Source organism: Pleurodeles waltl, chromosome 8 (genome assembly GCF_031143425.1).
Source record: "Pleurodeles waltl isolate 20211129_DDA chromosome 8, aPleWal1.hap1.20221129, whole genome shotgun sequence".
Lineage (NCBI taxonomy): Eukaryota > Metazoa > Chordata > Amphibia > Caudata > Salamandridae > Pleurodeles > Pleurodeles waltl.
The window spans coordinates 1,057,580,007-1,057,601,055 of NC_090447.1; positions in this window are offsets into that span (position 1 = coordinate 1,057,580,007).

A 21,049-nucleotide genomic window follows, 5' to 3' on the forward strand; every position below is an offset into this window, starting at 1 on the left:
CATTTTTATCAGGAGACTTGGGGGAACGCTGGGTGGAAGGGAATTTTTGGCTCCTCTCAGATTCCAGAACTTTCTGCCACAGAAATGTGAGGAACATGTTTTTTTTAGCCAAATTTTGAGGTTTGCAAAGGATTATGGGTAACAGAACCTGGTCCGAGCCCAACAAGTCACCCCATCTTGGATTCCCCTAGGTCTCTAGTTTTCAGAAATACACAGGGTTGGTAGGTTTCCCTAGGTGCCAGCTTCGCTAGAGGCCAAAATCTACAGGTAGGCACTTTGCAAAAAACACCTCTGTTTTCTTTAAAAAATTTGGATGTGTCCACGTTGCGCTTTGGGGCGTTTCCTGTCGCGGGCGCTAGGCCTATCCACACAAGTGAGGTATCATTTTTATCAGGAGACTTGGGGGAACGCTGGGTGGAAGGGAATTTGTGGCTCCTCTCAGATTCTAGAACTTTCTGCCACAGAAATGTGAGGAACATGTGTTTTTTTAGCCAAATTTTGAGGTTTGCAAAGGATTCTGGGTAACAGAACCTGGTCCGAGCCCCACAAGCCACCCCATCTTGGATTCCCCTAGGTCTCTAGTTTTCAGAAATGCACAGGTTTGGTAGTTTTTCCTAGGTGCCGGCTGAGCTAGATGCCAAAATCTACAGGTAGGCACTTTGCAAAAAACAGCTCTGTTTTCTTTCAAATATTTGGATGTGTCCACGTTGCGCTTTGGGGCGTTTCCTGTCAGGGGCGCTAGGCCTACCTCACAAGTGAGTTATCATTTTTATCGGGAGACTTGGGGGAACGCTGGGTGGAAGGAAATTTGTGTCTCCTCTCAGATTCCAGAACTTTCTGCCACAGAAATGTGAGGAACATGTGTTTTTTTAGCAAAATTTTGAGGTTCGCAAAGGATTCTGGGTAACAGAACCTGGTCCGAGCCCCACAAGTCACCCCATCTTGGATTCCCCTAGGTCCCTAGTTTTCAGAAATGCAAAGGTTTGGTAGGTTTCCCTAGGTGCCGGCTGAGCTAGGGGCCAAAATCTACAGGTAGGCACTTTGCAAAAAACACCTCTGTTTTCTTTCAAAAATTTGGATGTGTCCACGTTGCGCTTTGGGGCGTTTCCTGTCGCGGGCGCTAGGCCTACCCACACAAGTGAGTTATCATTTTTATCGGGAGACTTGGGGGAACACTGGGTGGAAGGAAATTTGTGGCTCCTCTCAGATTCCAGAACTTTCTGCCACAGAAATGTGAATAACATGTGTTTTTTTAGCCAAATTCTGAGGTTTGCAAAGGATTCTGGGTAAAAGTACCTGGCCGAGCCCCACAAGTTACCCCATCTTGGATTCCCCTAGGTCTCTAGTTTTCAGAAATGCACAGCTTTGGTAGGTTTCCCTAGGTGCCGGCTGAGCTAGAGGCCAAAATCTACAGGTAGGCACTTTGCAAAAAACACCTCTGTTTTCTTTAAAAAAAATGGGATGTGTCCACGTTGCGCTCTGGGGCATTTCCTGTCGCGGGCGCTAGGCCTACCCACACAAGTGAGATATCATTTTTATCGGAAGACTTGGGGGAACGCTGGGTGGAAGGAAATTTGTGGTTCCTCTCAGATTCCAGAACTTTCTGCCACAGAAATGTGAGGAACATGTTTTTTTTTAGCCAAATTTTGAGGTTTGCAAAGGATTCTGGGTAACAGAACCTGGTCCGAGCCCAACAAGTCACCCCATCTTGGAATCCCCTAGGTCTCTAGTTTTCAGAAATGCACAGGTTTGGTAGGTTTCCCTAGGTGCCGGCTGAGCTAGATGCCAAAATCTACAGGTAGGCACTTTGCAAAAAACACCTCGGTTTTCTTTAAAAAATTTGGATGTGTCCACGTTGCGCTTTGGGGCGTTTCCTGTCGCGGGCGCTAGGCCTATCCACACAAGTGAGGTATCATTTTTATCGGGAGACTTGGGGGAACGCTGGGTGGAAGGGAATTTTTGGCTCCTCTCAGATTCTAGAACTTTCTGCCACAGAAATGTGAGGAACATGTGTTTTTTTAGCCAAATTTTGAGGTTTGCAAAGGATTCTGGGTAACAGAACCTGGTCCGAGGCCCACAAGCCACCCCATCTTGGATTCCCCTAGGTCTCTAGTTTTCAGAAATGCACAGGTTTGGTAGTTTTCCCTAGGTGCCGGCTGAGCTAGAGGCCAAAATCTACAGGTAGGCACTTTGCAAAAAACAGCTCTGTTTTCTTTAAAAAAATGGGATGTGTCCACGTTGTGTTTTGGGGCGTGATCTGTCGCGGCCGCTAGGCCTACCCACACAAGTCAGGTTTCATTTTTATCGGGAGACTTGGGGGAACGCTGGGTGGAAGGAAATTTGTGTCTCCTCTCAGATTCCAGAACTTTCTGCCACAGAAATGTGAGGAACATGTGTTTTTTTAGCAAAATGTTGAGGTTCGCAAAGGATTCTGGGTAACAGAACCTGGTCCGAGCCCCACAAGTCACCCCATCTTGGATTCCCCTAGGTCTCTAGTTTTCAGAAATGCACAGGTTTGGTAGGTTTCCCTTGGTGCCGGCTGAGCTAGAGGCCAAAATCTACAGGTAGGCACTTTGCAAAAAACAGCTCTGTTTTCTTTCAAAAATTTGGATGTGTCCACGTTGCGCTTTGGGGCGTTTCCTGTCGCGGGCGCTAGGCCTACCCACACAAGTGAGGTATCATTTTTATCGGGAGACTTGGGGGAACACTGGGTGGAAGGAAATTTGTGGCTCCTCTCAGATTCCAGAACTTTCTGCCACAGAAATGTGAGGAACATGTGTTTTTTTAGCCAAATTTTGAGGTTTGCAAAGGATTCAGGGTAACAGTACCTGGTCCGAGCCCCAGAAGTTACCCCATCTTGGATTCCCCTAGGTCTTTAGTTTTCAGAAATGCACAACTTTGGTAGGTTTCCCTAGGTGCCGGCTGAGATAGAGGCCAAAATCTACAGGTAGGCACTTTGCAAAAAACACCTCTGTTTTCTTTAAAAAATGTGGATGTGTCCACGTTGCGCTTTGGGGCGTTTCCTGACGCGGGCGCTAGGCCTACCCACACAAGTGAGGTATCATTTTTATCGGGAGACTTGGGGGAACGCTGGGTGGAAGGAAATTTGTGGCTCCTCTCAGATTCCAGAACTTTCTGCCACAGAAATGTGAGGAACATGTGTTTTTTTAGCCAACTTTTGAGGTTTGCAAAGGATTCTGGGTAACAGAACTTGGTCCGAGCCCCACGAGTCACCCCATCTTGGATTCAACTAGGTCTCTAGTTTGCAGAAATGCACAGGTTTGGTAGGTTTTCCCAGGTGCCGGCTGAGCTAGAGGCCAAAATCTACAGGTAGGCACTTTGCAAAAAACACCTCTGTTTTCTTGAAAAAAAATGGGATGGGTCCACGTTGCCCTCTGGGGCATTTCCTGTCGCGGGCGCTAGGCCTACCCACACAAGTGAGGTATCATTTTTATCGGGAGACTTGGGGGAACGCTGGGTGGAAGGGAATTTGTGGCTCCTCTCAGATTCTAGAACTTTCTGCCACAGAAATGTGGGGAACATGTGTTTTTTTAGCCAAATTTTGAGGTTTGCAAAGGATTCTGGGTAACAGAACCTGGTCCGAGCCCCACAAGCCACCCCATCTTGGATTCCCCTAGGTCTCTAGTTTTCAGAAATGCACAGGTTTGGTAGTTTTCCCTAGGTGCCGGCTGAGCTAGAGGCCAAAATCTACAGGTAGGCACTTTGCAAAAAACAGCTCTGTTTTCTTTCAAATATTTGGATGTGTCCACGTTGCGCTTTGGAGCGTTTCCTGTCAGGGGCGGTAGGCCTACCCACACAAGTGAGTTATCATTTTTATCGGGAGACTTGGGGAAACTCTGGGTGGAAGGAAATTTGTGTCTCCTCTCAGATTCCAGAACTTTCTGCCACAGAAATGTGAGGAACATGTGTTTTTTTAGCCAAATTTTGAGGTTTGCAAAGGATTCTGGGTAACAGAACCTGGTCCGAGCCCCACAAGTCACCCCATCTTGGATTTCCCTAGGTCTCTAGTTTTCAGAAATGCACAGGTTTGGTAGGTTTCCCTAGGTGCCGGCTGAGCTAGAGGCCAAAATCTACAGGTAGGCACTTTGCAAAAAACACCTCTGTTTTCTTTCAAAAATGTGGATGTGTCCACATTGCGCTTTGGGGCGTTTCCTGTCACGGGCGCTAGGCCTACCCACACAAGTGAGGTATCGTTTTTATCGGGAGACTTGGGGGAATGCTGGGTGGAAGGAAATTTGTGGCTCCTCTCAGATTCTAGAACTTTCTGCCACAGAAATGTGAGGAACATGTGTTTTTTTAGCCAAATTTTGAGGTTTGCAAAGGATTCTGGGTAACAGAACCTGGTCCGAGCCCCACGAGTCACCCCATCTTGGATTCAACTAGGTCTCTAGCTTGCAGAAATGCACAGGTTTGGTAGGTTTTCCCAGGTGCCGGCTGAGCTAGAGGCCAAAATCTACAGGTAGGCACTTTGCAAAAAACACCTCTGTTTTCTTTAAAAAAAAATGGGATGTGTCCACGTTGCCCTCTGGGGCATTTCCTGTCGCGGGCGCTAGGCCTACCCACACAAGTGAGGTATCATTTTTATCGGGAGACTTGGGGGAACGCTGGGTGGAAGGGAATTCGTGGCTCCTCTCAGATTCTAGAACTTTCTGCCACAGAAATGTGAGGAACATGTGTTTTTTTAGCCAAATTTTGAGGTTTGCAAAGGATTCTGGGTAACAGAACCTGGTCAGAGCCCCACAAGTCACCCCTTCTTGGATTCCCCTAGGTCTCTAGTTTTCAGAAATGCACAGGTTTGGTAGTTTTCCCTAGGTGCCGGCTGAGCTAGAGGCCAAAATCTACAGGTAGGCACTTTGCAAAAAACAGCTCTGTTTTCTTTCAAATATTTGGATGTGTCCACGTTGCGCTTTGGGGCGTTTCCTGTCAGGGGCGGTAGGCCTACCCACACAAGTGAGTTATCATTTTTATCGGGAGACTTGGGGGAACGCTGGGTGGAAGGAAATTTGTGTCTCCTCTCAGATTCCAGAACTTTCTGCCACAGAAATGTGAAGAACATGTGTTTTTTTAGCAAACTTTTGAGGTTTGCAAAGGATTCTGGGTAACAGAACCTGGTCCGAGCCCCACAAGTCACCCCATCTTGGATTCCCCTAGGTCTCTAGTTTTCAGAAATGCACAGGTTTGGTAGGTTTCCCTAGGTGCCGGCTGAGCTAGAGGCCAAAATCTACAGGTAGGCACCTTGCAAAAAACACCTCTGTTTTCTTTCAAAAATTTGGATGTGTCCACGTTGCGCTTTGGGGCGTTTCCTGTCGCGGGTGCTAGGCCTACCCACACAAGTGAGGTATCATTTTTATCGGGAGATTTGGAGAAAATCTGGGTGGAAGGAAATTTGTGGCTCCTCTCAGATTCCAGAACTTTCTGCCACAGAAATGTGAGGAACATTTTTAGCCAAATTTTGAGGTTTGCAAAGGATTCTGGGCAACAGAACCTGGTCCGAGCCCCACAAGTCACCCCATCTTGGATTCCCCTAGGTCTCTAGTTTTCAGAAATGCACAGCTTTGGTAGGTTTCCCTAGGTGCCGGCTGAGCTAGAGGCCAAAATCTACAGGTAGGCACTTTGCAAAAAACACCTCTGTTTTCTTTAAAAAAAATGGGATGTGTCCACGTTGTGCTCTGGGGCATTTCCTGTCGCGGGCGCTAGGCCTACCCACACAAGTGAGGTATCATTTTTATCGGGAGACTTGGGGGAACACTGGGTGGAAGGAAATTTGTGGCTCCTCTCAGATTCCAGAACTTTCTGCCACAGAAATGTGAGGAACATGTGTTTTTTTAGCCAAATTTTGAGGTTTGCAAAGGATTCAGGGTAACAGTACCTGGTCTGAGCCCCACAAGTTACCCCATCTTGGATTCCCCTAGGTCTCTAGTTTTCAGAAATGCACAGCTTTGGTAGGTTTCCCTAGGTGCCGGCTGAGCTAGAGGCCAAAATCTACAGGTAGGCACTTTGCAAAAAACACCTCTGTTTTCTTTAAAAAATTTGGATGTGTCCACGTTGCGCTTTGGGGCGTTTCCTGTCGCGGGCGCTAGGCCTACCCACACAAGTGAGGTATCATTTTTATCGGGAGACTTGGGGGAACACTGGGTGGAAGGAAATTTGTGGCTCCTCTCAGATTCCAGAACTTTCTGCCACAGAAATGTGAGTAACATGTGTTTTTTTAGCCAAATTTTGAGGTTTGCAAAGGATTCTGGGTAACAGATCCTGGTCCGAGTCCCACAAGTCACCCATTCTTGGATTCCCCTAGGTCTCTAGTTTTCCGAAATGCACAGGTTTGGTAGGTTTCCCTAGGTGCCGGCTGAGCTAGAGGCCAAAATCTACAGGTAGGCACCTTGCAAAAAACACCTCTGTTTTCTTTCAAAAATTTGGATGTGTCCACGTTGCGCTTTGGGGCGTTTCCTGTCGCGGGCGCTAGGCCTACCCACACAAGTGAGATATCATTTTTATCAGGAGACTTGGGGGAACGCTGGGTGGAAGGAAATTTGTGGCTCCTCTCAGATTCCAGAACTTTCTGCCACAGAAATGTGAGGAACATGTAATTTTTTAGCCAAATTTTGAGGTTTGGAAAGGATTCTGGGTAACAGAACCTGTTCTGAGCCCAACAAGTCACCCCATCTTGGATTCCCCTAGGTCTCTAGTTTTCAGAAATGCACAGGTTTGGTAGGTTTCCCTAGGTGCCGGCTGAGCTAGAGGCCAAAATCTACAGGTAGGCACTTTGCAAAAAACACCTCTGTTTTCTTTCAAAAATATGGATGTGTCCACGTTGGGCTTTGGGGTGTTTCCTGTCGCGGGCGCTAGTCCTACCCACACAAGTGAGGTATCATTTTTATCGGGAGACTTGGGGGAATGCTGGGTGGAAGGAAATTTGTGGCTCCTCTCAGATTCCAGAACTTTCTGCCACAGAAATGTGAGGAACATGTGTTTTTATAGCCAGATTTTGAGGTTTGCAAAGGATTCTGGGTAACACAACCTGGTCCGAGCCCCACAAGTCACCCCATCTTGGATTTACCTAGGTCTCTAGTTTTCAGAAATGCACAACTTTGGTAGGTTTCCCTAGGTGCCGGCTGAGATAGAGGCCAAAATCTACAGGTAGGCACTTTGCAAAAAATACCTCTGTTTTCTTTCAAAAATTTGGATGTGTCCACGTTGCGCTTTGGGGCGTTTCCTGTCGCGGGCGCTAGGCCTACCCACACAAGTGAGGTATCATTTTTATCGGGAGACTTGGGGGAACGCTGGGTGGAAGGGAATTTGTGGCTCCTCTCAGATTCTAGAACTTTCTGCCACAGAAATGTGAGGAACATGTGTTTTTTTAGCCAAATTTTGAGGTTTGCAAAGGATTCTGGGTAACAGAACCTGGTCCGAGCCCCACAAGCCACCCCATCTTGGATTCCCCTAGGTCTCTAGTTTTCAGAAATGCACAGGTTTGGTAGTTTTCCCTAGGTGCCGGCTGAGCTAGAGGCCAAAATCTACAGGTAGGCACTTTGCAAAAAACAGCTCTGTTTTCTTTCAAATATTTGGATGTGTCCACGTTGCGCTTTGGGGGGTTTCCTGTCAGGGGCGGTAGGCCTACCCACACAAGTGAGTTATCATTTTTATCGGGAGACTTGGGGGAACGCTGGGTGGATGGAAATTTGTGTCTCCTCTCAGATTCCAGAACTTTCTGCCACAGAAATGTGAGGAACATGTGTTTTTTTAGCAAAATTTTGAGGTTTGTAAAGGATTCTGGGTAACAGAACCTGGTTCGAGCCCCACAAGTCACCCCATCTTGGATTCCCCTAGGTCTCTAGTTTTCAGAAATGCACTGGTTTGGTAGGTTTCCCTAGGTGCTGGCTGAGCTAGAGGCCAAAATCTACAGGTAGGCACTTTGCAAAAAACACCTCTGTTTTCTTTCAAAAATTTGGATGTGTCCACGTTGCGCTTTGGGGCGTTTCCTGTTGCGGGCGCTAGGCCTACCCACACAAGTGAGGTATCATTTTTATCGGGAGACTTGGGGGAACACTGGGTGGAAGGAAATTTGTGGCTCCTCTCAGATTCCAGAACTTTCTGCCACAGAAATGTGAGGAACATGTGTTTTTTTAGCCAAATTTTGAGGTTTGCAAAGGATTCTGGGTAACAGAACCTGGTCCGAGCCCCACGAGTCACCCCATCTTGGATTCAACTAGGTCTCTAGTTTGCAGAAATGCACAGGTTTGGTAGGTTTTCCCAGGTGCCGGCTGAGCTAGAGGCCAAAATCTACAGGTAGGCACTTTGCAAAAAGCACCTCTGTTTTCTTTCAAAAATTTGGATGTGTCCACGTTGCGCTTTGGGGCGTTTCCTGTTGCGGGCGCTAGGCCTACCCACACAAGTGAGGTATCATTTTTATCGGGAGACTTGGGGGAACACTGGGTGGAAGGAAATTTGTGGCTCCTCTCAGATTCCAGAACTTTCTGCCACAGAAATGTGAGGAACATGTGTTTTTTTAGCCAAATTTTGAGGTTTGCAAAGGATTCTGGGTAACAGAACCTGGTCCGAGCCCCACGAGTCACCCCATCTTGGATTCAACTAGGTCTCTAGTTTGCAGAAATGCACAGGTTTGGTAGGTTTTCCCAGGTGCCGGCTGAGCTAGAGGCCAAAATCTACAGGTAGGCAATTTGCAAAAAGCACCTCTGTTTTCTTTTTAAAAAAATGGGATGTGTCCACGTTGCCCTCTGGGGCATTTCCTGTCGTGGGCGCTAGGCCTACCCACACAAGTGAGGTATCATTTTTATCGGGAGACTTGGGGGAACGCTGGGTGGAAGGGAATTTGTGGATCCTCTCAGATTCTAGAACTTTCTGCCACAGAAATGAGAGGAACATGTGTTTTTTTAGCCAAATTTTGAGGTTTGCAAAGGATTCTGGGTAACAGAACCTGGTCCGAGCCCCACAAGCCACCCCATCTTGGATTCCCCTAGGTCTCTAGTTTTTAGAAATGCACAGGTTTGGTAGTTTTCCCTAGGTGCCGGCTGAGCTAGAGGCCAAAATCTACAGGTAGGCACTTTGCAAAAAACAGCTCTGTTTTCTTTCAAATATTTGGATGTGTCCACGTTGCGCTTTGGGGCGTTTCCTGTCAGGGGCGGTAGGCCTACCCACACAAGTGAGTTATCATTTTTATCGGGAGACTTGGGGGAACGCTGGGTGGATGGAAATTTGTGTCTCCTCTCAGATTCCAGAACTTTCTGCCACAGAAATGTGAGGAACATGTGTTTTTTTAGCAAAATTTTGAGGTTTGCAAAGGATTCTGGGTAACAGAACCTGGTCCGAGCCCCACAAGTCATCCCATCTTGGATTCCCCTAGGTCTCTAGTTTTCAGAAATGCACAGGTTTGGTAGGTTTCCCTAGGTACCGGCTGAGCTAGAGGCCAAAATCTACAGGTAGGCACTTTGCAAAAAACACCTCTGTTTTCTTTAAAAAATTTGGATGTGTCCACGTTGCGCTTTGGGGCGTTTCCTGTCGTGGGTGCGAGGCCTACCCACACAAGTGAGGTATCATTTTTATCGGGAGATTTGGGGGAACGGTGGGTGGAAGGAAATTTGTGGCTCCTCTCAGATTCCAGAACTTTCTGCCACAGAAATGTGAGGAACATGTGTTTTTTAGCCAAATTTTGACGTTTGCAAAGGATTCTGGGTAACAGTACCTGGCTGAGCCCCACAAGTTACCCCATCTTGGATTCCCCTAGGTCTCTAGTTTTCAGAAATGCACAGCTTTGGTAGGTTTCCCTAGGTGCCGGCTGAGCTAGAGGCCAAAATCTACATGTAGGCACTTTGCAAAAAACACCTCTGTTTTCTTTAAAAAAAATGGGATGTGTCCACGTTGCGCTCTGGGGCATTTCCTGTCGCGGGTGCTAGGCCTACCCACACAAGTGGGGTATCATTTTTATCGGGAGACTTGGGGGAACACTGGGTGGAAGGAAATTTGTGGCTCCTCTCAGATTCCAGAACTTTCTGCCACATAAATGTGAGGAACATGTGTTTTTTTAGCCAAATCTTGAGGTTTGCAAAGGATTCTGGGTAACAGAACCTGGTCCAAGCCCCAAAAGTCACCCATTCTTGGATTCCCCTAGGTCTCTAGTTTTCAGAAATGCACAGGTTTGGTAGGTTTCCCTAGGTGCCGGCTGAGCTAGAGGCCAAAACCTACAGTTAGGCACCTTGCAAAAAACACCTCTGTTTTCTTTCAAAAATTTGGATGTGTCCACGTTGCGCTTTGGGGCGTTTCCTGTCGCGGGCGCTAGGCCTACCCACACAACTGAGATATCATTTTTATCGGGAGACTTGGGGGAACGCTGGGTGGAAGGAAATTTGTGGCTCCTCTCAGATTCCAGAACTTTCTGCCACAGAAATGTGAGGAACATGTGATTTTTTAGCCAAATTTTGAGGTTTGCAAAGGATTCTGGGTAACAGAACCTGTTCCGAGCCCAACAAGTCACCCCATCTTGGATTCCCCTAGGTCTCTAGTTTTCAGAAATGCACAGGTTTGGTAGGTTTCCCTAGGTGCCGGCTGAGCTAGAGGCCAAAATCTACAGGTAGGCACTTTGCAAAAAACACCTCTGTTTTCTTTCAAAAATATGGATGTGTCCACGTTGGGCTTTGGGGTGTTTCCTGTCGCGGGCGCTAGTCCTACCCACACAAGTGAGGTATCATTTTTATCGGGAGACTTGGGGGAATGCTGGGTGGAAGGAAATTTGTGGCTCCTCTCAGATTCCAGAACTTTCTGCCACAGAAATGTGAGGAACATGTGTTTTTTTAGCCAAATTTTGAGGTTTGCAAAGGATTCTGGGTAACACAACCTGGTCCGAGCCCCACAAGTCACCCCATCTTGGATTCCCCTAGGTCTCTAGTTTTCAGAAATGCACAACTTTGGTAGGTTTCCCTAGGTGCCGGCTGAGATAGAGGCCAAAATCTACAGGTAGGCACTTTGCAAAAAACACCTCTGTTTTCTTTAAAATAAAATGGGATGTGTCCACGTTGCCCTCTGGGGCATTTCCTGTCGCGGGCGCTAGGCCTACCCACACAAGTGAGGTATCATTTTTATCGGGAGACTTGGTGGAACGCTGGGTGGAAGGGAATTTGTGGCTCCTCTCAGATTCTAGAACTTTCTGCCACAGAAATGTGAGGAACATGTGTTTTTTTAGCCAAATTTTGAGGTTTGCAAAGGATTCTGGGTAACAGAACCTGGTCCGAGCCCCACAAGCCACCCCATCTTGGATTCCCCTAGGTCTCTAGTTTTCAGAAATGCACAGGTTTGGTAGTTTTCCCTAGGTGCCGGCTGAGCTAGAGGCCAAAATCTACAGGTAGGCACTTTGCAAAAAACAGCTCTGTTTTCTTTCAAATATTTGGATGTGTCCACGTTGCGCTTTGGGGCGTTTCCTGTCAGGGGCGGTAGGCCTACCCACACAAGTGAGTTATCATTTTTATCGGGAGACTTGGGGGAACGCTGGGTGGATGGAAATTTGTGTCTCCTCTCAGATTCCAGAACTTTCTGCCACAGAAATGTGAGGAACATGTGTTTTTTTAGCAAAATTTTGAGGTTTGCAAAGGATTCTGGGTAACAGAACCTGGTCCGAGCCCCACAAGTCACCCCATCTTGGATTCCCCTAGGTCTCTAGTTTTCAGAAATGCACTGGTTTGGTAGGTTTCCCTAGGTGCTGGCTGAGCTAGAGGCCAAAATCTACAGGTAGGCACTTTGCAAAAAACACCTCTGTTTTCTTTCAAAAATTTGGATGTGTCCACGTTGCGCTTTGGGGCGTTTCCTGTCGCGGGCGCTAGGCCTACCCACACAAGTGAGGTATCATTTTTATCGGGAGACTTGGGGGAACACTGGGTGGAAGGAAATTTGTGGCTCCTCTCAGATTCCAGAACTTTCTGCCACAGAAATGTGAGTAACATGTGTTTTTTTAGCCAAATTTTGAGGTTTGCAAAGGATTCTGGGTAACAGAACCTGGTCCGAGCCCCACAAGTCACCCCATCTTGGATTCAACTAGGTCTCTAGTTTGCAGAAATGCACAGGTTTGGTAGGTTTTCCCAGGTGCCGGCTGAGCTAGAGGCCAAAATCTACAGGTAGGCACTTTGCAAAAAGCACCTCTGTTTTCTTTTTAAAAAAATGGGATGTGTCCACGTTGCCCTCTGGGGCATTTCCTGTCGCGGGCGCTAGGCCTACCCACACAAGTGAGTTATCATTTTTATCGGGAGACTTGGGGGAACGCTGGGTGGATGGAAATTTGTGTCTCCTCTCAGATTCCAGAACTTTCTGCCACAGAAATGTGAGGAAAATGTGTTTTTTTAGCAAAATTTTGAGATTTGCAAAGGATTCTGGGTAACAGAACCTGGTCCGAGCCCCACAAGTCACCCCATCTTGGATTCCCCTAGGTCTCTAGTTTTCAGAAATGCACAGGTTTGGTAGGTTTCCCTAGGTGCCGGCTGAGCTAGAGGTCAAAATCTACAGGTAGGCACTTTGCAAAAAACACCTCTGTTTTCTTTCAAAAATTTGGATGTCTCCACGTTGCGCTTTGGGGCGTTTCCTGTCGCGGGTGCTAGGCCTACCCACACAAGTGAGGTATCATTTTTATCGGGAGATTTGGGGGAACGGTGGGTGGAAGGAAATTTGTGGCTCCTCTCAGATTCCAGAACTTTCTGCCACAGAAATGTGAGGAACATGTGTTTTTTTAGCCAAATTTTGAGGTTTGCAAAGGATTCTGGGTAACAGTACCTGGCCGAGCCCCACAAGTTACCCCATCTTGGATTCCCCTAGGTCTCTAGTTTTCAGAAATGCACAGCTTGGGTAGGTTTCCCTAGGTGCCGGCTGAGCTAGAGGCCAAAATCTACAGGTAGGCACTTTGCAAAAAACACCTGTTTTCTTTAAAAAAAATGGGATGTGTCCACGTTGCGCTCTGGGGCTTTTCATGTCGCGGGCGCTAGGCCTACCCACACAAGTGAGGTATCATTTTTATCGGGAGACTTGGGGGAACGCTGGGTGGAAGGAAATTTGTGGCTCCTCTCAGATTCCAGAACTTTCTGCCACAGAAATGTGAGGAACATGTGTTTTTTTAGCCAAATTTTGAGGTTTGCAAAGGATTCTGGGTAACAGAACCTGGTCCGAGCCCCACAAGTCACCCATTCTTGGATTCCCCTAGGTCTCTAGTTTTCAGAAATGCACAGCTTGGGTAGGTTTCCCTAGGTGCCGGCTGAGCTAGAGGCCAAAATCTACAGGTAGGCACTTTGCAAAAAACACCTGTTTTCTTTAAAAAAAATGGGATGTGTCCACGTTGCGCTTTGGGGCGTTTCCTGTCGCGGGCGCTAGGCCTACCCACACAAGTGAGGTATCATTTTTATCGGGAGACTTGGGGGAACGCTGGGTGGAAGGAAATTTGTGGTTCCTCTCAGATTCCAGAACTTTCTGCCACAGAAATGTGAGGAACATGTGTTTTTTTAGCCAAATTTTGAGGTTTGCAAAGGATTCTGGGTAACAGAACCTGGTCCAAGACCCACGAGTCACCCCATCTTGGATTCAACTACGTCTCTAGTTTGCAGAAATGCACAGGTTTGGTAGGTTTTCCCTGGTGCCGGCTGAGCTAGAGGCCAAAATCTACAGGTAGGCACTTTGCAAAAAACACCTCTGTTTTCTTTAAAATAAAATGGGATGTGTCCACGTTGCCCTCTGGGGCATTTCCTGTCGCGGGCGCTAGGCCTACCCACACAAGTGAGGTATCATTTTTATCGGGAGACTTGGTGGAACGCTGGGTGGAAGGGAATTTGTGGCTCCTCTCAGATTCTAGAACTTTCTGCCACAGAAATGTGAGGAACATGTGTTTTTTTAGCCAAATTTTGAGGTTTGCAAAGGATTCTGGGTAACAGAACCTGGTCCGAGCCCCACAAGCCACCCCATCTTGGATTCCCCTAGGTCTCTAGTTTTCAGAAATGCACAGGTTTGGTAGTTTTCCCTAGGTGCCGGCTGAGCTAGAGGCCAAAATCTACAGGTAGGCAGTTTGCAAAAAACAGCTCTGTTTTCTTTCAAATATTTGGATGTGTCCACGTTGCGCTTTGGGGCGTTTCCTGTCAGGGGCGGTAGGCCTACCCACACAAGTGAGTTATCATTTTTATCGGGAGACTTGGGGGAACGCTGGGTGGATGGAAATTTGTGTCTCCTCTCAGATTCCAGAACTTTCTGCCACAGAAATGTGAGGAACATGTGTTTTTTTAGCAAAATTTTGAGGTTTGCAAAGGATTCTGGGTAACAGAACCTGGTCCGAGCCCCACAAGTCACCCCATCTTGGATTCCCCTAGGTCTCTAGTTTTCAGAAATGCACTGGTTTGGTAGGTTTCCCTAGCTGCTGGCTGAGCTAGAGGCCAAAATCTACAGGTAGGCACTTTGCAAAAAACACCTCTGTTTTCTTTCAAAAATTTGGATGTGTCCACGTTGCGCTTTGGGGCGTTTCCTGTCGCGGGCGCTAGGCCTACCCACACAAGTGAGGTATCATTTTTATCGGGAGACTTGGGGGAACACTGGGTGGAAGGAAATTTGTGGCTCCTCTCAGATTCCAGAACTTTCTGCCACAGAAATGTGAGTAACATGTGTTTTTTTAGCCAAATTTTGAGGTTTGCAAAGGATTCTGGGTAACAGAACCTGGTCCGAGCCCCACAAGTCACCCCATCTTGGATTCAACTAGGTCTCTAGTTTGCAGAAATGCACAGGTTTGGTAGGTTTTCCCAGGTGCCGGCTGAGCTAGAGGCCAAAATCTACAGGTAGGCACTTTGCAAAAAGCACCTCTGTTTTCTTTTTAAAAAAATGGGATGTGTCCACGTTGCCCTCTGGGGCATTTCCTGTCGCGGGCGCTAGGCCTACCCACACAAGTGAGGTATCATTTTTATCGGGAGACTTGGGGGAACGCTGGGTGGAAGGGAATTTGTGGCTCCTCTCAGATTATAGAACTTTCTGCCACAGAAATGTGAGGAACATGTGTTTTTTTAGCCAAATTTTGAGGTTTGCAAAGGATTCTGGGTAACAGAACCTGGTCCGAGCCCCACAAGCCACCCCATCTTGGATTCCCCTAGGTCTCTAGTTTTTAGAAATGCACAGGTTTGGTAGTTTTCCCTAGGTGCCGGCTGAGCTAGAGGCCAAAATCTACAGGTAGGCACTTTGCAAAAAACAGCTCTGTTTTCTTTCAAATATTTGGATGTGTCCACGTTGCGCTTTGGGGCGTTTCCTGTCAGGGGCGGTAGGCCTACCCACACAAGTGAGTTATCATTTTTATCGGGAGACTTGGGGGAACGTTGGGTGGATGGAAATTTGTGTCTCCTCTCAGATTCCAGAACTTTCTGCCACAGAAATGTGAGGAAAATGTGTTTTTTTAGCAAAATTTTGAGGTTTGCAAAGGATTCTGGGTAACAGAACCTGGTCCGAGCCCACAAGTCACCCCATCTTGGATTCCCCTAGGTCTCTAGTTTTCAGAAATGCACAGGTTTGGTAGGTTTCCCTAGGTGCCGGCTGAGCTAGAGGCCAAAATCTACAGGTAGGCACTTTGCAAAAAACACCTCTGTTTTCTTTCAAAAATTTGGATGTCTCCACGTTGCGCTTTGGGGCGTTTCCTGTCGCGGGTGCTAGGCCTACCCACACAAGTGAGGTATCATTTTTATCGGGAGATTTGGGGGAACGGTGGGTGGAAGGAAATTTGTGGCTCCTCTCAGATTCCAGAACTTTCTGCCACAGAAATGTGAGGAACATGTGTTTTTTTAGCCAAATTTTGAGGTTTGCAAAGGATTCTGGGTAACAGTACCTGGCCGAGCCCCACAAGTTACCCCATCTTGGATTCCCCTAGGTCTCTAGTTTTCAGAAATGCACAGCTTGGGTAGGTTTCCCTAGGTGCCGGCTGAGCTAGAGGCCAAAATCTACAGGTAGGCACTTTGCAAAAAACACCTGTTTTCTTTAAAAAAAATGGGATGTGTCCACGTTGCGCTCTGGGGCATTTCCTGTCGCGGGCGCTAGGCCTACCCACACAAGTGAGGTATCATTTTTATCTGGAGACTTGGGGGAACGCTGGGTGGAAGGAAATTTGTGGCTCCTCTCAGATTCCAGAACTTTCTGCCACAGAAATGTGAGGAACATGTGTTTTTTTAGCCAAATTTTGAGGTTTGCAAAGGATTCTGGGTAACAGAACCTGGTCCGAGCCCCACAAGTCACCCATTCTTGGATTCCCCTAGGTCTCTAGTTTTCAGAAATGCACAGGTTTGGTAGGTTTCCCTAGGTGCCGGCTGAGCTAGAGGCCAAAATCTACAGGTAGGCACTTTGCAAAAAACACCTCTGTTTTCTTTCAAAAATTTGGATGTGTCCACGTTGCGCTTTGGGGCGTTTCCTGTCACGGGCGCTAGGCCTACCCACACAAGTGAGGTATCATTTTTATCGGGAGACTTGGGGGAACACTGGGTGGAAGGAAATTTGTGGCTCCTCTCAGATTCCAGAACTTTCTGCCACAGAAATGTGAGGAACATGTGTTTTTTTAGCCAAATTTTGAGGTTTGCAAAGGATTCTGGGTAACAGAACCTGGTCCGAGCCCCACAAGTCACCCATTCTTGGATTCCCCTAGGTCTCTAGTTTTCAGAAATGCACAGGTTTGGTAGGTTTCCCTAGGTGCCGGCTGAGCTAGAGGCCAAAATCTACAGGTAGGCACCTTGCAAAAAACACCTCTGTTTTCTTTCAAAAATTTGGATGTGTCCACGTTGCGCTTTGGGGAGTTTCCTGTTGCGGGTGCCAGGCCTACCCACACAAGTGAGGTATCATTTTTATCGGGAGATTTGGGGGAAAGCTGGGTGGAAGGAAATTTGTGGCTCCTCTCAGATTCCAGAACTTTCTGCCACAGAAAAGTGAGGAACATGTGTTTTTTTAGCCAAATTTTGAGGTTTGCAAAGGATTCTGGGTAACAGTACCTGGTCCGAGCCCCACAAGTTACCCCATCTTGGATTCCCCTAGGTCTCTAGTTTTCAGAAATGCACAGCTTTGGTAGGTTTCCCTAGGTGCCGGCTGAGCTAGAGGCCAAAATCTACAGGTAGGCACTTTGCAAAAAAACACCTCTGTTTTCTTTTAAAAAAATGGGATGTGTCCACGTTGCGCTCTGGGGCATTTCCTGTCACGGGCGCTAGGCCTACCCACACAAGTGAGGTATCATTTTTATCGGGAGACTTGGGGGAACGCTGGGTGGAAGGAAATTTGTGGCTCCTCTCAGATTCCAGAACTTTCTGCCACAGAAATGTGAGGAACATGTGTTTTTTTAGCCAAATTTTGAGGTTTGCAAAGGATTCTGGGTAACAGAACCTGGTCCGAGCCCCACGAGTCACCCCATCTTGGAATCAACTAGGTCTTTAGTTTGCAGAAATGCACAGGTTTGGTAGGTTTTCCCAGGTGCCGGCTGAGCTAGAGGCCAAAATCTACAGGTAGGCACTTTGCAAAAAACACCTCTGTTTTCTTTAAAAAAAAATGGGATGTGTCCACGTTGCCCTCTGGGGCATTTCCTGTCACGGGCGCTAGGCCTACCCACACAAGTGAGGTATCATTTTTATCGGGAAACTTGGGGGAACGCTTGGTGGAAGGGAATTTGTGGCTCCTCTCAGATTCTAGAACTTTCTGCCACAGAAATGTGAGGAACATGTGTTTTTTTAGCCAAATTGTGAGGTTTGCAAAGGATTCTGGGTAACAGAACCTGGTCCGAGCCCCACAAGCCACCCCATCTTGGATTCCCCTAGGTCTCTAGTTTTCAGAAATGCACAGGTTTGGTAGTTTTCCCTAGGTGCCGGCTGAGCTAGAGGCCAAAATCTACAGGTAGGCACTTTGCAAAAAACAGCTCTGTTTTCTTTCAAATATTTGGATGTGTCCACGTTGCGCTTTGGGGCGTTTCCTGTCAGGGGCGGTAGGCCTACCCACACAAGTGAGTTATCATTTTTATCGGGAGACTTGGGGGAACGCTGGGTGGTTGGAAATTTGTGTCTCCTCTCAGATTCCAGAACTTTCTACAACAGAAATGTGAGGAACATGTGTTTTTTTAGCAAAATTTTGAGGTTTGCAAAGGATTCTGGGTAACAGAACCTGGTCCGAGCCCCACAAGTAACCCCATCTTGGATTCCCCTAGGTCTCTAGTTTTCAGAAATCCACAGCTTTGGTAGGTTTCCCTAGGTGCCGGCTGAGCTAGAGGCCAAAATCTACAGGTAGGCACTTTGCAAAAAACACCTCTGTTTTCTTTCAAAAATTTGGATGTGTCCACGTTGCGCTTTGGGGCGTTTCCTGTCGCGGGCGCTAGGCCTACCCACACAAGTGAGGTATCATTTTTATCGGGAGACTTGGGGGAACACTGGGTGGAAGGAAATTTGTGGCTCCTCTCAGATTCCAGAACTTTCTGCCACATAAATGTGAGGAACATGTGTTTTTTTAGCCAAATTTTGAGGTTTGCAAAGGATTCTGGGTAACAGAACCTGGTCCGAGCCCAACAAGTCACCCATTCTTGGATTCCCCTAGGTCTCTAGTTTTCAGAAATGCACAGGTTTGGTAGGTTTCCCTAGGTGCCGGCTGAGCTAGAGGCCAAAATCTACAGGTAGGCACCTTGCAAAAAACACCTCTGTTTTCTTTAAAAAATTTGGATGTGTCCACGTTGCGCTTTGGGGCGTTTCCTGTCGCGGGTGCTAGGCCTACCCACACAAGTGAGGTATCATTTTTATCGGGAGATTTGGGGGAACGGTGGGTGGAAGGAAATTTGTGGCTCCTCTCAGATTCCAGAACTTTCTGCCACAGAAATGTGAGGAACATGTGTTTTTTTAGCCAAATTTTGAGGTTTGCAAAGGATTCTGGGTAACAGTACCTGGCCGAGCCCCACAAGTTACCCCATCTTGGATTCCCCTAGGTCTCTAGTTTTCAGAAATGCACAGCTTTGGTAGGTTTCCCTAGGTGCCGGCTGAGCTAGAGGCCAAAATCTACAGGTAGGCACTTTGCAAAAAACACCTCTGTTTTCTTTAAAAAAAATGGGATGTGTCCACGTTGCGCTCTGGGGCATTTCCTGTCGCGGGCGCTAGGGCTACCCACACAAGTGAGGTATCATTTTTATCGGGAGACTAGGGGGAACGCTGGGTGGAAGGAAATTTGTGGCTCCTCTCAGATTCCAGAACTTTCTGCCACAGAAATGTGAGGAACATGTGTTTTTTTAGCCAAATTTTGAGGTTTGCAAAGGATTCTGGGTAACAGAACCTGGTCCGAGCCCCACAAGTCACCCATTCTTGGATTCCCCTAGGTCTCTAGTTTTCAGAAATGCACAGGTTTGGTAGGTTTCCCTAGGTGCCGGCTGAGCTAGAGGCCAAAATCCACAGGTAGGCACTTTGCAAAAAACACCTCTGTTTTCTTTAAAAAATTTGGATGTGTCCACGTTGCGCTTTGGGGCGTTTCCTGTCACGGGCGCTAGGCCTACCCACACAAGTGAGGTATCATTTTTATCGGGAGACTTGGGGGAACACTGGGTGGAAGGAAATTTGTGGCTCCTCTCAGATTCCAGAACTTTCTGCCACAGAAATGTGAGGAACATGTGTTTTTTTAGCCAAATTTTGAGGTTTGCAAAGGATTCTGGGTAACAGAACCTGGTCCGAGCCCAACAAGTCACCCATTCTTGGATTCCCCTAGGTCTCTAGTTTTCAGAAATGCACAGGTTTGGTAGGTTTCCCTAGGTGCCGGCTGAGCTTGAGGCCAAAATCTACAGGTAGGCACCTTGCAAAAAACACCTCTGTTTTCTTTCAAAAATTTGGATGTGTCCACGTTGCGCTTTGGGGAGTTTCCTGTTGCGGGTGCCAGGCCTACCCACACAAGTGAGGTATCATTTTTATCGGGAGATTTGGGGGAAAGCTGGGTGGAAGGAAATTTGTGGCTCCTCTCAGATTCCAGAACTTTCTGCCACAGAAATGTGAGGAACATGTGTTTTTTTAGCCAAATTTTGAGGTTTGCAAAGGATTCTGGGTAACAGTACCTGGTCCGAGCCCCACAAGTTACCCCATCTTGGATTCCCCTAGGTCTCTAGTTTTCAGAAATGCACAGCTTTGGTAGGTTTCCCTAGGTGCCGGCTGAGCTAGAGGCCAAAATCTACAGGTAGGCACTTTGCAAAAAACACCTCTGTTTTCTTTAAAAAAAATGGGATGTGTCCACGTTGCGCTCTGGGGCATTTCCTGTCGCGGGCGCTAGGCCTACCCACACAAGTGAGGTATCATTTTTATCGGGAGACTTGGGGGAACGCTGGGTGGAAGGAAATTTGTGGCTCCTCTCAGATTCCAGAACTTTCTGCCACAGAAATGTGAGGAACATGTGTTTTTTTAGCCAAATTTTGAGGTTTGCAAAGGATTCAGGGTAACAGTACCTGGTCCGAGCCCCACAAGTTACCCCATCTTGGATTCCCCTAGGTCTCTAGTTTTCAGAAATGCACAGCTTTGGTAGGTTTCCCTAGGTGCCGGCTGAGCTAGAGGCCAAAATCTACAGGTAGGCACTTTGCAAAAAACACCTCTGTTTTCTTTAAAAAAAATGGGATGTGTCCACGTTGCGCTCTGGGGCATTTCCTGTCGCGGGCACTAGGCCTACCCACACAAGTGAGGTATCATTTTTATCGGGAGACTTGGGGGAATGCTGGGTGGAAGGAAATTTGTGGCTCCTCTCAGATTCCAGAACTTTCTGCCACAGAAATGTGAGGAACATGTGTTTTTTTAGCCAAATTTTGAGGTTTGCAAAGGATTCTGGGTAACACAACCTGGTCCGAGCCCCACAAGTCAACCCATCTTGGATTCCCCTAGGTCTCTAGTTTTCAGAAATGCACAACTTTGGTAGGTTTCCCTAGGTGCCGGCTGAGCTAGAGGCCAAAATCTACAGGTAGGCACTTTGCAAAAAACACCTCTGTTTTCTTTAAAAAAAATGGGATGTGTCCACGTTGCGCTCTGGGGCATTTCCTGTCGCGGGCACTAGG